Source organism: Podarcis liolepis (assembly GCF_965112155.1).
Source record: "Podarcis liolepis genome assembly, chromosome: 6".
NCBI classification, from domain to species: Eukaryota; Metazoa; Chordata; class Lepidosauria; order Squamata; family Lacertidae; genus Podarcis; species Podarcis liolepis.
The window spans coordinates 5,786,792-5,803,620 of record NC_139559.1 but is presented as its reverse complement, the minus strand read 5'-3'; the positions used below and the strand labels follow the sequence as shown (position 1 = coordinate 5,803,620).

The 16,829-nt window shown below is 46.7% G+C and overlaps 1 protein-coding gene across 1 annotated transcript in view; it reads left to right on the top strand.

The window, feature by feature from the left end:
* Nucleotides 1-15,253: 15,253 nt before the first annotated feature.
* HELZ2 (helicase with zinc finger 2) overlaps nucleotides 15,254-16,829 on the top strand; it is a 51,428-nt gene continuing 49,852 nt past the window's right edge. The window contains exon 1 of the mRNA XM_083507294.1: nucleotides 15,254-15,430. The gene's annotated coding sequence lies outside the window, so the exon portion shown is untranslated. The remainder of the gene's footprint in view (nucleotides 15,431-16,829) is intronic.

Here is a 16,829-nt window from a genome sequence, read left to right as displayed (position 1 = left end):
CCCTGTGGTTCATTGGCTGTCCTTGTCTTACGCCTGCATCTGGAAGGAAGCCTTGCCGGTTCCTGCAAATGGGCTTGAGAGCAAGTTGTCAGATTTCTGTTCCGTTTATAAAGTCAAGCAAGAGGGTTTTTTTGTGTGTGAAACCAGTTAGATTATTCCAAGGCTTTAATCTTCATTGAAGGTAAATGAAGTCAACAGTAAAATAAAAGGTGAGCAGTAAAGCAGCTCAAAGCTCTAGCTAGCCTAGGGAAGTCTTAAAAAGAAATCTCAGACTTGTAAGGAACAAGGATCACTCAATATTGTTCGAAAGGTAGTTTTCCATCGCTTGCTGTTGGGCATAAGACTATTTACCCTGCACATCGGAACAAAGGAGATGCTACAGGAACTGCGTCCTTCATGTGGGTTCGGACTCTGGTTACACAGGTTTGCCATGTAAGGTAGCTGGTGGTTTGACACCACAGGAAGTAGGAGACGACCACCGATTTCCCCCTTTGGTTGGTAAAGGTAAAAAGGTAAAGGACCCCTGAACAGTTAAGTCCAGTCAAAGGTGTCTATGGGGTTGCAGCACTCATCTTGCTTTAAGGCCAAGGGAGCTGGCGTTTGTCCACAGACAGCTTTCCAGATCATGTGGCCAGCATGTCTAAGCCGCTTCTGGTGCAACGGGACACTGTGACAGAAGCCAGAGCGCACGGAAACGCCATTTACCTTTCCGCCGCAGCAGTATCTATTTATCTACTTGCACTGATAAGCTTTCAAACTGCCAGGTTGGCAGGAGCTGGGACAGAGCAACGAGAGCTCGTCCCATCGCAGGGATTTGAACTGCCGACCTTCCGATCAGCAAGTCCAAGAGGCTCTGTGGTTTAGACCATAGCCCCACCTGCGTCCTTTACACCTTGGAACCTCCTGAAAACAGCGTTTTAGAGCTAGTTACCTGATCAAACCTATCCCAGTTTCCTTAAGAAATGTCCTCAGAGGGCTACAGAGATACCCGCTGCTATAACAATACGCAGACTTTGTATTTTTGGTCAACCTAAGATGGAAAACATCACTCATTATCTGTTAACCTGCTCCTTATGTAGAGACCCAAGAGATTGCTTTCTGAAACCATTGTTCTCTCAAGAAAGCAGGTGCATCCCAGCAGAAATGGTTCGGTTTCATTTGAGTAATAGCTTCATAACACACAAAGTGGCCCTATATGCCCTGGCTGCAATTTTTAAAAAAGGAGGTAAAGAAAAGGGAGTTGAATAAAATCACTTTAATTAATCTGAAATTAAGCTAGACTGGCATATCTGGTATCTCTTCTCTCTTATCATGGGTGTCAGTTTATATTAAGGATGTTCAGTATTATTTTATTAATATTATTGCTACAAGCCTGACACGGCCGTTGGGTAGAACAATAAACTTAAGAACTGAGCTGAAAGTAGGTGACAGTAACACAAATAAAAAGTGGAGACTGGTTTCTGGTTTCCTTGGCTAGTCAGGATAATTATAGGCAATTTCTTGTGGCATGCCGTTTCTGAACATGAGGCATCTATGAGCAAGCCATCGGTTGGTTGGCATCTGTCTCAGGAGACAAATAGAGGAGTGTGGCTTTGGGGATGAAGTCAAACTGTTGGGAGGTTACAGCGCCTGCCGTGGCTGTAGAGACCCATACGAGAGAGACATGTTTTGTTACAGCTGGGGCAGGTGAAGGTGTCTGGTTCTGCTGCTGTAGATGCACCGTGGTCTTCTCCCTGCGCATCTCCCAGCGGTCATTTCTCCTCTGGCCATTGCTGTGGATGCACAACTTGACTGTCTTGTCTCCAGGCTCTGCGGTCATCTGCAGACATCTTTGCCAGCTTTCTCCAGATTTCTGTGTCTTGTCTTTCTTCCAATTTTTAGGAATATCCTGTGCTTATTTATTAGAATAAATACCCATGGTGGTTTGCAATGCAAAATCAAAGGCCTTTTTAAAAAAAGAAAGATCCATAAAGCAGATTGCTCCGAAATCTTTAAAAAGTCATGTAGACTAGGAGAGGTGCATGCATTGTGTGGACATGTCCCAAGCTGATGTGTAAGAGACTTTATGTGAAAGAGAAACTCTTTCTTTTGCAGCCACTGGGTGTAGCTGGAGAGAAGCTTTTTGGCAAAAAGAACTAAAAGTAGATTCAGAATGAATCTTAAAATTAGGGAGGGTTTTGTTTTTCAGTAGGGCGGATGTTTAAAGAGCAAGCTTTCAAGTTCTCCCAAAACAATACTTCAGATCACTGCTAAGCGAATCAAGGAAAGAGATAAAGGCTGGAGCACAAACATTAATACCCAACAACACAGACTACTATGACGCTTGCATTTTTTTCTGATGCAATGCCATAACTATCAGGAGTGTGCATTGACCACAAGTTTCAGCATCAATCCTGATTCAACCCTGGGGGGAAACTCACCTTGGCTGAATAACTTGGGAGGCTGCCTGATTCATCTCAAGATCTTGAGTTCACTGGCGGGGGACGGGGACAACAAAGGTTTCATTTTCCCCACTACCTTTCAGAAACTGAAAACATTTAAATGATTGTTAATTTCTTTTTCTGTTTGACAGAACTGAACAGAGAGTAATTCCCTGCCCTGATGTTACCACGTTGTCTGCTGCTTTTAAGCAGAAATTATGCCCTCAAATAATACTTTCCCCCTATGGAAAGATGACACAGGATACAGAGAAGCGAGCAGTTGATGCTCATACTGGTTCTGCCCCTCCAAAGGAGGCTTCTCTCCTGGTTGAGAAATTACTAACACAATATCCATTTTAATTTTAGGTGTGTTGCCCAGAACCTGATATTCCTTTATTAATGGCTTGGTGAACTTGGATCAGTCGCTGCCTCTCAGCCTAACCAGGATTGTTGTGAGAATAAAATGGGGGGGGGGGGGAGATCCTAATATGACACCTAGAGATCTTGGGAGGAAAAGTGGAATATAAACGGTGTTGATGTTGTTTAGTCGTGTCCGACTCTTCGTGACCCCATGGACCAGAGCACGCCAGGCACTCCTGTCTTCCACTGCCTCCCGCAGTTTGGTCAAACTCATGTTTGTAGCTTGGAGAACACTGTCCAACCATCTCATCTTCTGTCGTCCCCTTCTCCTTGCGCCCTCCATCTTTCCCAACATCAGGGTCTTTTCCAGGGAGTCTTCTCATGAGGTGGTCAAAGTCTTGGAGCCTCACCTTCAGGATCTGTCCCAGTGAGCACGCAGGGCTAGCATTTGCTAGAGGGTGTTTCCTATAGTAATATATAAAGGTAAACGGACCCCTGACCATTAGGTCTAGTCGTGGCTGACTCTGAGGTTGCGGCGCTCATCTCGCTTTATTGGCCGAGGGAGCCGGTGTACAGCTTCCGGGTCATGTGGCCAGCATGACTAAGCCGCTTCTGGAGAACCAGAGCAGCGTACAGAAATGCTGTTTACCTTCCCGCAGGAGGGGTACCTATTTATCTACTTGCACTTTGATGTGCTTTCGAACTGCTAGGTTGGCAGGAGCAGGGACCGAGCAACGGGAGCTCACCCCTTCACGGGGATTCGAACTGCCGACCTGATCGGCAAGTCCTAGGCTCTGTGGTTTAACCCACAGCGCCACCCGCGTCCCTTCATAGTAATATATAGCGTTGGGCTATTTTACTCATTAGGGCCTGCCCAGGTGCCCAGAGGACAGAATGATGCCACCTTACCACCATTTAATGTACAGGTGCCAAGTGAACAAGCACTTGGATCTTACTTTAACCCTGGCAAGGAGACAGCATCTTCTGTCCTCAGGATAGCTTGGCGTGTTCACAGGGTGGTGGTGGTGGTTCAGGGCAAGGTGCCTGATGAACAGCTCCAAATGAAATTCTCTTGATCAATGCAGGTAAAGGGATAGGTTTGAGCTGGATCCGATACTCTCAGCTACCTTGTGCCCCGTTCTTTGTACTGTACTCTCTGGTAAAGTCAAAAGATGGTCATTTTCTCAAAAGGAATGCAACCAACGAATCAGATTAGAATGACCTCTCCGGGCCACAAACAAAATGGTGTTATAGCTGACCCTTGACCGCTGTCCAAACATTGCAAGTCTGACTGCCGTTGGGTTGTTAAAGGGTAACTAATCCCCGCTTGGGTTGCAAACCTAAGCATATTTATTTAGAGCATTTTTTGCCCTGCTCATCCCCAAGAGGGCTCCCAGAGTGGTTTGCAAGGATCAATAAAAAAGGGAGTCCCTGCGTCTTCAAGATTATAATCTAAAAACCATTATGCAAAATGAATTAGAAGTGATCGGGAGAGGGGACAAACACGGCTGCTAGTTCTTAGTACAACCAGCAAGGCTGGAAACAGCCCAAGGAGAGGGCGAACTGAAAGTTGCTGGGCGATGGAGTGGCCCTGCTTCTCTCTTCTCTCTACTGCAGCCTGATGGAATGGCTGCTGTTGGCTTATGGATGGATGATGTTATGTACTGAGTTGAATAGGATCCAAAATGCAGCAGTCTGATTGGTCCTAGAACAATAGGAACCAAAATGCAGCAGTCTGGTTTGTAAATATTTTTATTCATTTTCCAATACAAAATTATACAATCAAAACATCTTATTTATCACCAATTTCTCCTTTTTGACTTCCCTTAGCTTGTCTGATAATCCTCTGTTTTAATTACTTCTTCCACATTTCTTAAATTGATATTGCACTACAATATTATTTTACTTTTTACCTTATTTATTAACAATATTTCTAACTTACATTATCACAAAACTTCCTTAAAACTTACAAACGTTATCTGATTATCACTTAATTTTTGCATGTATTCTGTAAATTTACTCCAGTCTTCTGTGAATCTCTGGTCGCGTTGATTCCAAATCCTTCCTGTTAATTTGTCAAGTTCTGCATAGTCCATCATTTTCATTCTCCATTCTTCTATCATAGGTAGTTCTTCTTGTTTCCATTTCTGGGCCATCAATATTCTTGCTGCTGTCACTGCATATAAAAACAATTTCCTTTCTTTCTTATTAATTTCATTACCTATTATTCCTAGTAAAAATGCTTCCCTCACAAAGTCCCTCAAAATGCAGCAGTCTGATTGGTCCTTGAACAATAGGATTCAGAATGCAGCAGTCTGATTGGTCTGCAGGAGCCACCCAATCCAGTTCCAGGTGGAAGTGAATCCGCAACCTGATTCGCCCTACAAGAGAATCCCGGAATTAGCCAATCACATGGGACCCATTGTTTAAATAATGTATATAAAGCAGACACTTTGGGGGAACTGACATTCCTCACTACTACGAGTTGAATAAAGAGCATGAAATCCACATTCGACTCCGATTTTATTTCAGATGAGCTTAATGGAGCTGCCCTCTGAAGAGAGCCAGTGAATTGGCCCATGAACTTCTTGGGAGGAAATTCAGCACAGGAATGTAATACACTTTCAGAATTAAGATGCGTTCATTGTGTTCCTTGTGAAATGAGATCTGATTTCAGCTTCTCGCTCAGCCTGCAATGCAACCCCTGTTACGGAAAAGGAGCAATGCAGCAGCGAGCTGCAGCTAGCTGGAAAGCAAAACATGATGGGAATGTTGGGACTGTACCGTGGGAAGAAAGGGACAGTCTATTCACAGACCTGAGCACCGGATTTATCTCAGAGTGTAATTTGACCTGTACAGGAAGTACAGGAGGTGGAGTTTGTCTCTCTGCTGTTGGAGTTTGGAGAGAGCAGACGCGTTTCTCTGTAATGCTGCAAAGACAGAAATAAAGACATGTAAATACATTTCTGTCTATCTCTTTCCCCTCCCTGGGGGGAGCAGGGAAGAGTGGTGTGTCCTTCTCACGCTGAGGAGGATCGCCGATCGTGACCTAGCCTGTATCCTGCCGGGAAACGCAGACAGGGAGGTCAACAAGGAGATCAAGCCGGGTGCCTGGAGAGTGGCCAGTTTCTCCTGAGAGGCAAGATTTCCTGACAACCACACCATGACTCTCACCGGGTAACCTTGGGCCAGTCACCATCTCCCAAGCTGACCTACTTCACAGGGTTGTTGTGAGGATAATACAGAAGCAGGAAAACCATGTGCTCCATGGGCGTAGCCAGGATTTTTGTGGGTGGGGGCAGGCCTTTTGTTGGGGAGGGGGACAGGACATCAGTTTGCTATGTATTTTTATTGATTGGGGGGGCAGCTGCCCCTCCCTGCCCCCCCAGCTACACCCATGATGTACTCCATCTTGGGGTCATTGGAGGAAAGATGGGGTGCAAATGCATTGCTCTCTGCCTCAGCTGTCCATCAGCTTCCCTCTACAAAAATTAAGTGCTGAGTTGTGCCTTAAAGGTAAAGGTACAGGGACCCCTGACTGTTAGGTCCAGTTGCGGATGACTCTGGGGTTGCAGCGCTCATCTCGCTTTATTGGCCGAGGGAGCCGGCGTACAGCTTCCAGGTCATGTGGCCGGGTCACTGGCGAACCAGAGAAGCGCACGGAAACGCCGTTTACCTTCCCGCCCAAGCGGGAGAAATGTAAAGTATTGCACTTGGGCAAAAAAAATGAGAGGCACAAATACAAGATGGGTGACACCTGGCTTGAGAGCAGTACATGTGAAAAGGATCTAGGAGTCTTGGTTGACCACAAACTTGACATGAGCCAACAGTGTGACGCGGCAGCTAAAAAAGCCAATGCAATTCTGGGCTGCATCAATAGGAGTATAGCATCTAGATCAAGGGAAGTAATAGTGCCACTGTATTCTGCTCTGGTCAGACCTCACCTGGAGTACTGTGTCCAGTTCTGGGCACCACAGTTCAAGAAGGACTCTGACAAACTGGAACGTGTCCAGAGGAGGGCAACCAAAATGGTCAAAGGCCTGGAAACGATGCCTTATGAGGAATGGCTAAGGGAGCTGGGCATGTTTAGCCTGGAGAAGAGGAGGTTAAGGGGTGATATGATAGCCATGTTCAACTATATAAAAGGATGCCACATAGAGGAGGGAGAAAGGTTGTTTTCTGCTGCTCCAGAGAAGCGGGCACGGAGCAATGGATCCAAACTACAAGAAAGAAGATTCCACCTAAACATTAGGAAGAACTTCCTGACAGTAAGAGCTGTTCGACAGTGGAATTTGCTGCCAAGGAGTGTGGTGGAGTCTCCTTTGGAGGTCTTTAAGCAGAGGCTTGACAACCATATGTCAGGAGTGCTCTGATGGTGTTTCCTGCTTGGCAGGGGGTTGGACTCGATGGCCCTTGTGGTCTCTTCCAACTCTAGGATTCTATGATTCTATGGTACCTATTTATCTACTTGCACTTTGACGTGCTTTCAAACTGCTAGGTTGGCAGGAGCAGGGACCGAGCAATGGGAGCTCACTCCGTTGCGGGGATTCAAACCGCCGACCTTCTGATCAGCAAGTCCTAGGCTCTGTGGTTTAACCCACAGCGCCACCCGCGTCCCTTTGAGGTGTACCTTACCATGCAAAAATGAAAAGAGAGAAAAAAAGGATGGGTGGTGGTTGTTTTTCCACAAGGCATCGCTCTTGAAATCCAACAGGTGCCGTAATCTGAAATCCAACAGGTGCAATTTCTCCTTACGTACAGGTTGGGGAAGCTTTGCCTTTTGGCTTTCTATCTGTCCTGCAGGAGCTCTGCCAGAAACACTGGTCTTCAGCTGGTGGATCGTGACCTGTTCTGAGGTGGGTCACACAACAGGAGCACTACCAGCATGCAAATATATGGCAAAAGATTAAGAAAGGGGTCTCGAAATGGGTTATAAGAAGCAGGTCTTGGGTTTGAAAGGCTGAAGACCCCTGCTCTACGAAAAGCCAGCATCTTTCACCCAAATCCTCTGTTTTTGGCATGTATTTCTTTAATCGCTCTGAAACTATGGTGAGCAGGAAGTCATCCGAAATAACAGTATACTGTACAGCTTCTCTCTCTCTCTCTCTCTCTCTCTTGCAATTGGTTGCAACAGACAGGCAGGAAAGCTAAAGCAACTCGGAGCTGCAAGGCGGAGAGACGTCACTGGAAACCCGTGACAGGCAGAACCACAAAGGGGAAATGGAAACCGAAACTTAACTGCTTTACAGCTACGTCTGGCTTAAACTCCTAGTGCCCTTTGCTCTCTGCACATCGATCCCGGCTCCCTCCCTTTAGGAGCTGCAATCCCATTCAGAAGGACGGGCTCGTTATTGCAAAAACACTGCAGGGTGCCAGATAATTACCGGGTGAAACTCTGTCCATCTCTCCAGACCAGTATCACCTGGCAGGGGCTTTCCAGGGGGGCTTTCTCAGTACACCTGGAGGAGGAGGCAAGATAAAAAAGGAGGGATAAGGATGAAGCTTCGCTTGAGAGCTGGGGTTCATCCAAAATCTCTCTTAAATGCCAAGACTCAGCCAGGAATAACCATTGCTGCAGAGTTCATAGAATTGTAGATTTGCGATGCAGGAATCTTGAGTTGCTTTGAACATGTGCAGAGTGCCCCTTGAGCTTTATCAAAGGTGCCGTTTTCACCTGGGTTCCTCTGTTAAGATCATACCTGAGAAAGGATCCACAGAAAAGCTTATTGACCTCCCTTCCCCATTCCTCCGGGGAAGAGTGAGTCGTGGACATGTTGTGTATCTGTTCTTTTTGCAAACTCCAATCCCACTGAATCCAACGGGGCTTACTCCCAGGTAACGTAACAGGTTGAACATCTGTTTCCTTCTGCTAGTACGCCATCAGTCTCCAGACCTTTCGCCATGAACTTAAAATGGGCTCTAAATATTAGCCTCCTCATCATCCTCAGTAGACGGTCTCTTTCCTAACCATCTACTCAGAGACACCGTGTCACCTGTACAGTACAGTATAGGCTTAACGTGCTAGTTCGTTTCTCTGAATTCAGATCGAAGCTGGTTTGGGGGGTGAACACATTGAAATGTGGTACATATAAGAAAAAACAGGATAAATATGGAGGGCAAGCTAGCATTGGCCATATGGGCTCCCTGCTTCCCAAAACATCAGTGAGTGTGTGTACACAGCCCTTTTCAGGATAGAAGGGGAAAGGAAGAATGATGTTCACTGCCTGGAGCCCTAGTTTGGAGGAAAAGCAGAATGCAAATGTCTATAAATGAGCAGGTTAGCAATATTACGAGAGGACACTAGCTAAATCCGCAGCAGGAAAAGATAAGTGAAATGGGCATAAAATAAATTTGCAGGTTACAGGACTGGATTGTGTTTGCTTTTCTTTTGAGGGTCTTCAGTTCACTTTCAAGGTTTCTTGCATCAGACTCCCGACATTTTCCTCTGCGGGAAATTCCTTGCAACGGTTTGAGAATGCCTGGGAGAAAGGAAAGTTCAGGACAATTACAAAGCGAAATGGACTAGGGCTGTGGAGGCTTGCCTTGCTAAATGGAAAGGGAAAATAGAACCCAGCCCTGCAGGAAGAAAGGGAATGGATCAAAACAGTTTGGATGTGTCAGTAATGACTTGGCTGACTAATATTCTACAGTCTTTTAAATGTGTGGAAAGGGAAGGGGTATTGTTTTGCTGTTTCGTTTTACTCATTTACTTGTTTTTAATCCTGTATTTTATTCCGTGAACCGGAATAAATAACCGCAACTGCATCTCAGCATCTAGGACCCAAGTGACCACTCAGATCCATGCAAAGGGGTAGCTCAGTCAGTAGACCACAAGGCTCTTAACCTCAAGGTCAGGCGTTCAAGCCCCACATTAGGCAAAAGATTTCTACAGTTCTACAATTTTATTATTAATTTGCAAACCCCCTCTCTCCCCCACTTTTCTTTCATCTAATGCGGACTGTGAGCTATTTGGGGGGATTTTATACTAGGTACAATGACTTGAACATTGTTCATCTTATATTTCAGTTATTAATTCAGAATTTTAATTGTGCTTAACAGTTTCAGCAAGAATCCCTAAGCGGTTTACGGAAATTATAAAATCGGAGTAAAGCAAAGTAATGCAACCAAAGATCGGAATGAAGTAAATACATCATTATTAAATTTAGATCGCAGGGCGGTTTACAGTATAAAAACACAAAAATACATAACAAATAACAACCCCACCCCCAATTTAAAAGGCCATCGATTGTTTAATTAGCCAAAGGCCTGGTTATAGAGGAAGATATGTAATGTAACTGAAGATATATAATGAAGGAGAGAATTCCACAAACGGGGAGTCATTGCAGAAAAGAACCCTTCTTGTATTGCCACCCTTCAGCTGATTTCACATTTTAATTCTGATTGTGTCTACTCAGAAGCCCTGTAGAATTGAAGGAGGCTCAGTCCGAAGTCAGTGAGGATCACAGCCCCAAATTACTGAGCAGGATAATTTAATGTGCATTTTATATAAAGTACTTGGCGGTTTTGATGTTCAAGCGTAAAAATAAAGGCATATAAATTCTCACATCCAACTAGGGGTGGGTGCCTAGATGCAACTCCCAAACCTCTTTTGGGTGGTGTTTCTCTTGCAATTGCTTATCTCTCCTCCTTTTTTCCTTGTAAAGGCAACAGTTTATTTCTGCAGGATCACCTTCTTGATCCTCACATACGGTACCCCTGGTTGTACCCCCACCCTATCAATAAGCAGCTGACCATCACAAGGTGCTCTGCCCCCACCACATTTCTTCCTTTGAAGCAAAGCAAGGCAAACTAGCTTTTAAAAACAGCCTGCTTTTTATTCCCTCCCCTTTTTATTTATTTATTTGCTGCGATGCAAATTATTGGCTGGTTGCTGGCTACAAGAGCCTGGGGGGAAACTCCATCCAGATACTAGTTTAAAGGGCTTTGGTTTGGCTTCCAGTCTACAGTCAAAGCAGGGAGGAAACAATTCCCAAGAGAGATAGATATACAGTAGTTGAATGGAAGTTGATGTAGTCATTCAAGGTCACCTTGGTTCAAAGGTAATCCCATCAAGCCAACCTAACAATAGGGTGCCCCTCCCAGTGATGGGCCCATTAACCTAGAGCCCAAATTCAATCACACTGGGGAAAGGATTATGAAGACCACTCATCTCCGTAAAGAGACAAAAGAGTAGCCCAACCAAGGGGAGGGGAGGGGCTCTCCATCCTGCCAAAGGATGCTAGCCTAAAGGAAGTGCATGGATTATATATATATATATATATATATATATATATATATATATATATATGCAGGTTTTGGTGTCTTCGGGTGTCTTCCCGTGTAAGAGTTGGGGTGTCTAGGCGACGTTTCGACGAGGTCTCACTCGTCATCTTCAGGCTGGTGCTATGATGACGAGTGAGACCTCGTCGAAACGTCGCCTAGACACCCCAACTCTTACACGGGAAGACACCCGAAGACACCAAAACCTGCATTCCTGTACCCGTGAAAATCTACGAAAGCATATATATATATATATATATATATATATATATATATATATGATTTCTTAGTTTGCAAAAATACATGTGTTGTCTCTCTTTTCAAGCTGCGTTTTCTACAGATCAGTTTCATTTGTTGCAAGACATTAGTGTTGCATACAATGTCAGGCTAGGAAGAAAAGGGGAGGAATGGTGAAGTGGGGTGGGAATGGGTACCAGTGCTTCTATTCTTTTTTTAAAAAAATCTTTATTAATTTAAAATAAATACATTTATGAAAAACAGGTGTACATACAAGTAAACAAACATACAATCAAACAAACAACAGAAAAATCAAACAAACCACCACACTATAAAAGAATCATCATATATACTCCTGCTATTGAACACAATTATAAAATTTATAGAAAAGAAATTTAAAACTCACTTCCAATTAATCTCACTGTACTTTGTCTATCCATTACTTTATACCGCACAGTTACATGTTTCTTATATACTTTCTTTTTACCTCCCTACAAACTTATATTTATACAATACAATGCTTCTGTTCTTTGAAGCCCATTCCCGTTCTGACTGCGATACCATGTGCTCGGCTGAAGCATTCCTTGCTGAGAACCACTTTGCTGCCTGAAGTTTGAGAACAGAATTAGAATCATCAAATCGCAGAGTGAAGGGACCCCGAGGATCATCCAGTCCACCCCCGCTTGCAATTCAGGAATACACAGCTGTCCCACACGGGGATCAAACTTGCAACCTTGGCATTATCAGCTATCCAGCTGTTGGGGGTCCTGAATCCATTATTTCTCCTGCTTTGCCTTCATCGTCCTCCTGCCTCTCTGGGTACCTGCCCAGTGAAGCAGAGGTCCTTGCTGCCGTCCCTTCCAGGCCTCTCTGCCTGTTGCTGCTTCCTTCGCAAAGTCCTTCTCAAGGGCTCCTTTTCCCCCTCCTTTCCTTGCTGCTGTTGCTGCCCACCTGACCCACACATTTCAACTTGCTGGAGGTGATTTCCTACTAATTGTAGGTTTCATGTCTTGCTCCCTCTTCCTATTTTTAACTGTGTGTGGCTGCGCTTTACATACAGTTTTTGGTTTCCTATCTTTGAGAGTGGTTGCAGTATTTTGAACCTGTTACTAGACAAGCATTCTGGTCTTCCTGAAACTCAGCTTTCCGCTGAGTTTATTATGCCAGCCATGCATGACTGAGGCCTAACCTGCAATGTCAGCTCAGAGAACAGGTGAGGGGGCTTCCCTTCAGAAAAACCCACTTTGCCTCCTGTGTCATAGGCTCTCTTACGCCTTGCGTGATTGCTCTTCCACGTATGTTGTGTGTGTGTGTGTGTGTGTGTGTGTGTGTGTGTGTGTATTTAACCGTGGTTATAATTATCTTGCCAATTCTCTCAAGCAAAAGGACTTTTCACTAAGCTAAGCCATTCTTGTTGCCCCAACAGATGCACATATTATTCTGGGCTATTCCCCATTGTGGTACAGTCATACCTCGGGTGAAATATGCTTCAGGTTGAGCGTTTTCAGGATACACTCCGCAGCGACCCGGAAGTAACGGAACACGTTACTTTCGGGTTTCACCACTTGCACATGCGCAGATGCTCAAAATGACGTCATGTGCATGCGCAGAAGTGGTGAATCGTGACCCGCGCATGCACAGACGCACAGTCGCGTGTTACGTTCTACTCAGGATGCGAACAGGGCTCCGGAACGGATTCCGTTCGCATCCAGAGGTACCACTGTATTGAACATGGGCCATCCTTCCTTGGAGGTATTTAAGCAGAGGGTGGAAGGGCATCTGTTATGGATGCTTGGGTTGAGATTCCAGCATTGCAGGGGTTTGGACTGGATGACTCCCGGGGACCCTTCCAACTCTGCAGTTCTGTGATTCTATGATACCCTTGAGAGACTGTGTTGCCCTTGCAGACCTCAGTAGGGAAAGACCTTGGAGTGGGAACAAAAGCAGAATTAATGGGGTCTGCCTATCACTTTTACTATTGACCTCCATTCTAATGTGGAAAATAGCAGAAAACCCACTTATAGTTCGCTATGGGTCACTTTCTTCCAGGCCCTAGTCCAACACTCTAAGCACTACCCCACACTAGCTTTTGCCCCTGCTTATGCCTTTCCAAGCATCTTAAAAAGCAGAGACATCACCTTGCCAACAAAAGTCCGTATAGTTAAACTATGGTTTTCCCAGCAGTGATGTATGGAAGTGAGAGCTGGACCGTAAAGAAGGCTGATCGCCAAAGATTTGATGCTTTTGAGTTATGGTGCTGGAGGAGACTCTTGAGAGTCCCATGGACTGCAAGAAGATCAAACCTCTCCATTCTGAAGGAAATCAGCCCTGAGTGCTCACTGGAAGGACAGATCCTGAAGCTGAGACTCCAATACTTTGGCCACCTCATGAGAAGAGAAGACTCCCTGGAAAAGACCCTGATGTTGGGAAAGATGGAGGGCACAAGGAGAAGGGGACGACAGAGGACAAGATGGTGGGACAGTGTTCTCAAAGCTACAAACATGAGTCTGACCAAACTGCGGGAGGCAGTGGAAGACAGGAGTGCCTGGCGTGCTCTGGTCCAGGGGGTCACGGTGAGGCAGACACGAGTAAACAACAAGAAGAGTTGGAAGGGAATCTCTTGAGTCATCTAGTCCAACCCCTGTATTGCTGGAATCTTTTCCCCAACGTGGGGAGCCAACTTGAATAAAATATTGCCCCCCCCCCAACAATTGATCACAAGATGCAATGAGCACACGCTATTTGAATGGCAATGCCCATCAACTTTGGGGGCCAAATATTTTATTGGGGGGGGGCGAAGGGACCTCAGCCCCTAGGAGTTGGCTCTTATGCCCACTGTGAACATATCATGTGGTCATTTTGCTTATTCCTTGTTTGATTTGAATGCTGATCACTCCCCCAGCCCACCATATACTGGAACAATGACCCAGGAGAGACCTAGTTACAGGTAGGTAGCCATGTTGGTCTGCCGTAGTTGAAACAAAATACAGTTGGGAAACTGTACTTTGAAACAATTAAAGGGAAAAATAAGGTTAGAATGTGTTAAGACAATTATAGGATAGAAAACAGAGGAAGATGGAAAGGAATTGCTGAAATAATTAATAGAAGTGGAATACAAAAAGGGAGGTGTGAGGAGGTCGTGGAAATTAGTGAAAGAAAGATAAGATATTGAAATTGGACTGTGTTTTAAATGGTTTTGTTTTGTTTTGTTAGTTGTATGTTAGTGTTTTGCAGCTTTTTTGTATTGTATTGTATTATTGTATGCTTTTTCTTTTTTGGTTTTTTGTAGTGCTGTGTTCAATATGTTGGAAAACTAATAAATATTATTATAAAAAAAAGAAACAAAATACAGTGGTGCCTCGGGTTAAGTACTTAATTCGTTCCGGAGGTCCGTTCTTAACCTGAAACTGTCCTTAACCTGAAGCACCACTTTAGCTAATGGGGCCTCCCGCTGCTGCCGCGCCGCCGGAGCACGATTTCTGTTCTCGTCCTGAAGCAAAGTTCTTAACCTGAAGCACGATTTCTGGGTTAGGGGAGTCTGTAACCTGAAGCGTATGTAACCTGAGGTACCACTGTAAAAAAAATTCCTTCCAGTAGCACCTTAGAGACCAAGTAAGTTTGTTATTGGTACAGTATGAGCTTTCGACCTGCAACTTATTCTTATTAACTTATTATTATTGCACTGCAAATTTGCTGTCTATCCATTTAAAAGAAGACATAGGATGGAGAGGCAAGGGCCCCGCGCCGAAGCACGACGCAAGGCCTCCCGGGTCATCCTGGCGCCGGGAACCCATCGCGTCCGCGCAATGCCCCGACTTGCTCCAGAAAGGCGGAGGCGCGCAGAGGCAGCCGGCTGCGCGGGTCTGGCTGCGCCGTCGGGGCCGAGCAGGGGCGGGCGCGGCTTGCCGGGCTGCCCCGCCCCGGGGCTGGAGCACCGCCTGATGTAATTTCCGAGAAGCGCTGCCATAGGTTTGGCGGCGGCGAGGCCCCAGAAAACGAAACCGTGGCCGGGCTTTAAATAACTCTCCGGCTGCCTCCCCCTCCACCTGCGCATCTTTCCGTCCGCCCTCAACTTCATCCCAAGGCTGGTCGCGGGCATCGGACGCGCATCGCGATTCGGACGCGTTCCCACGGTAAGGCTCGGCGCGGGGCAGGTTGAACGGGCGCTTCCTCCGCCGGCGTTTCCAGGGGGGGCATGATCTCGGCCGCCCCCATCTCTCCCCACCACCCTCCTGCTCCTAGGGAGGTTGGATCTCGCGTGGGAACCGGACCGGCGGCACGACCCGTGTCTGAATCCAACCCGATCGTCTGAATCCAACCCTCCCCCGGGGGCTTGGAACGGGGAGGCTGCTGGCTGCTCGGAGTTGCGGATCGGGGAGCTTTTGTTGCGGGGATGGGGAGGGGGAGAGTCGGGACTCCCCACGTGGCGAGCGCAGGCTGGGACGGGCTTGCTGCGGACCCCGTGGCGGGCGAGGGAGAGAAGGTATTAACGTGGGAATGGACGGTGCCGCTTCTAGCCTGGTGCCGGGATGCGCTCTCCATCCCCACTCCAGGGATCTGGGATCTGCCGCGTCTCTGCTTCCCTTCCCTGCCTCTCCACAAAAGAGAGAAGAGAAAAGGAGAGACAAAGGAAGGGAGAGTTGAGAGCGCCAGGCGCGATCCGGCAAAGCGGGTTTTCTTGCGCCGATCCAATCCCTAGGATGGCACGGAGGAAGGGAGGCTGGTGGGCCCTCGGAGCGCGCGGAGCTGCCGGCGCGTCTCTGTGTTAGTCTCCGTACAGGTGATGAGATCAGCCGGCGGAACTCCCCGAGACGGCATCTCTCTCATCTTTCCGCAGAGCGAGAGGTGTTTCTCAGCACAGCCTCTCTCCTCCCTTGACCTTTTGCCGTCCTTAAAATATTTTTTTTAATAGAAAAGATGTATACTGGTCTCTATTCAGGTAGATATGTTCCTGCGCCCTGCAGCCTCCCCCAAGCTGGCACCCTCCAGATGTTTTGGAACACAACTCCCCCCAGTCGCCCCCCCAGGGCATGGCCCAGACATCTGGAGGGCACAGTCCAGAGCAGCTGGGGGGCGGGGATCCTGCAAACCTGCCAGGTGTGCTTCTGCCCCTGTGGACTTTGCCAGACATTGGTCTTCTCTGCGTGCATCTGAGGAAATCGCTCCAGCCCCATCCATTGTGAGCCTTCCAAGGTCACTCCCCCCCCTCCTCCCCCAATCTGTGGGTTTGTTTTTGCTTTTCTTCGAACTGCCTCCAGGTTTCGAGGTGGCTCAGGTTGCCAGGCAAGACTTGCCCGCATCTGTTCAGGGCTGTCCTTCCTCCCAAGGCTCAGTGTTTATTCTGAAGGCTGAACAACAACAGGGTGACGTAGCAGAGTCTGGCTGGGCTGCTGCTGCAGCAGCAACAAGGACTTCTGTGGCAGCCGAAAGCTTGCACATTGCGGCAGGAAGGATTTTCATGTATTCCCCACCCACCCAACTGCTGCCTGAGCTTATTTTTTGGGTTTGTGGTTTTGTTACATTTCCACCCCA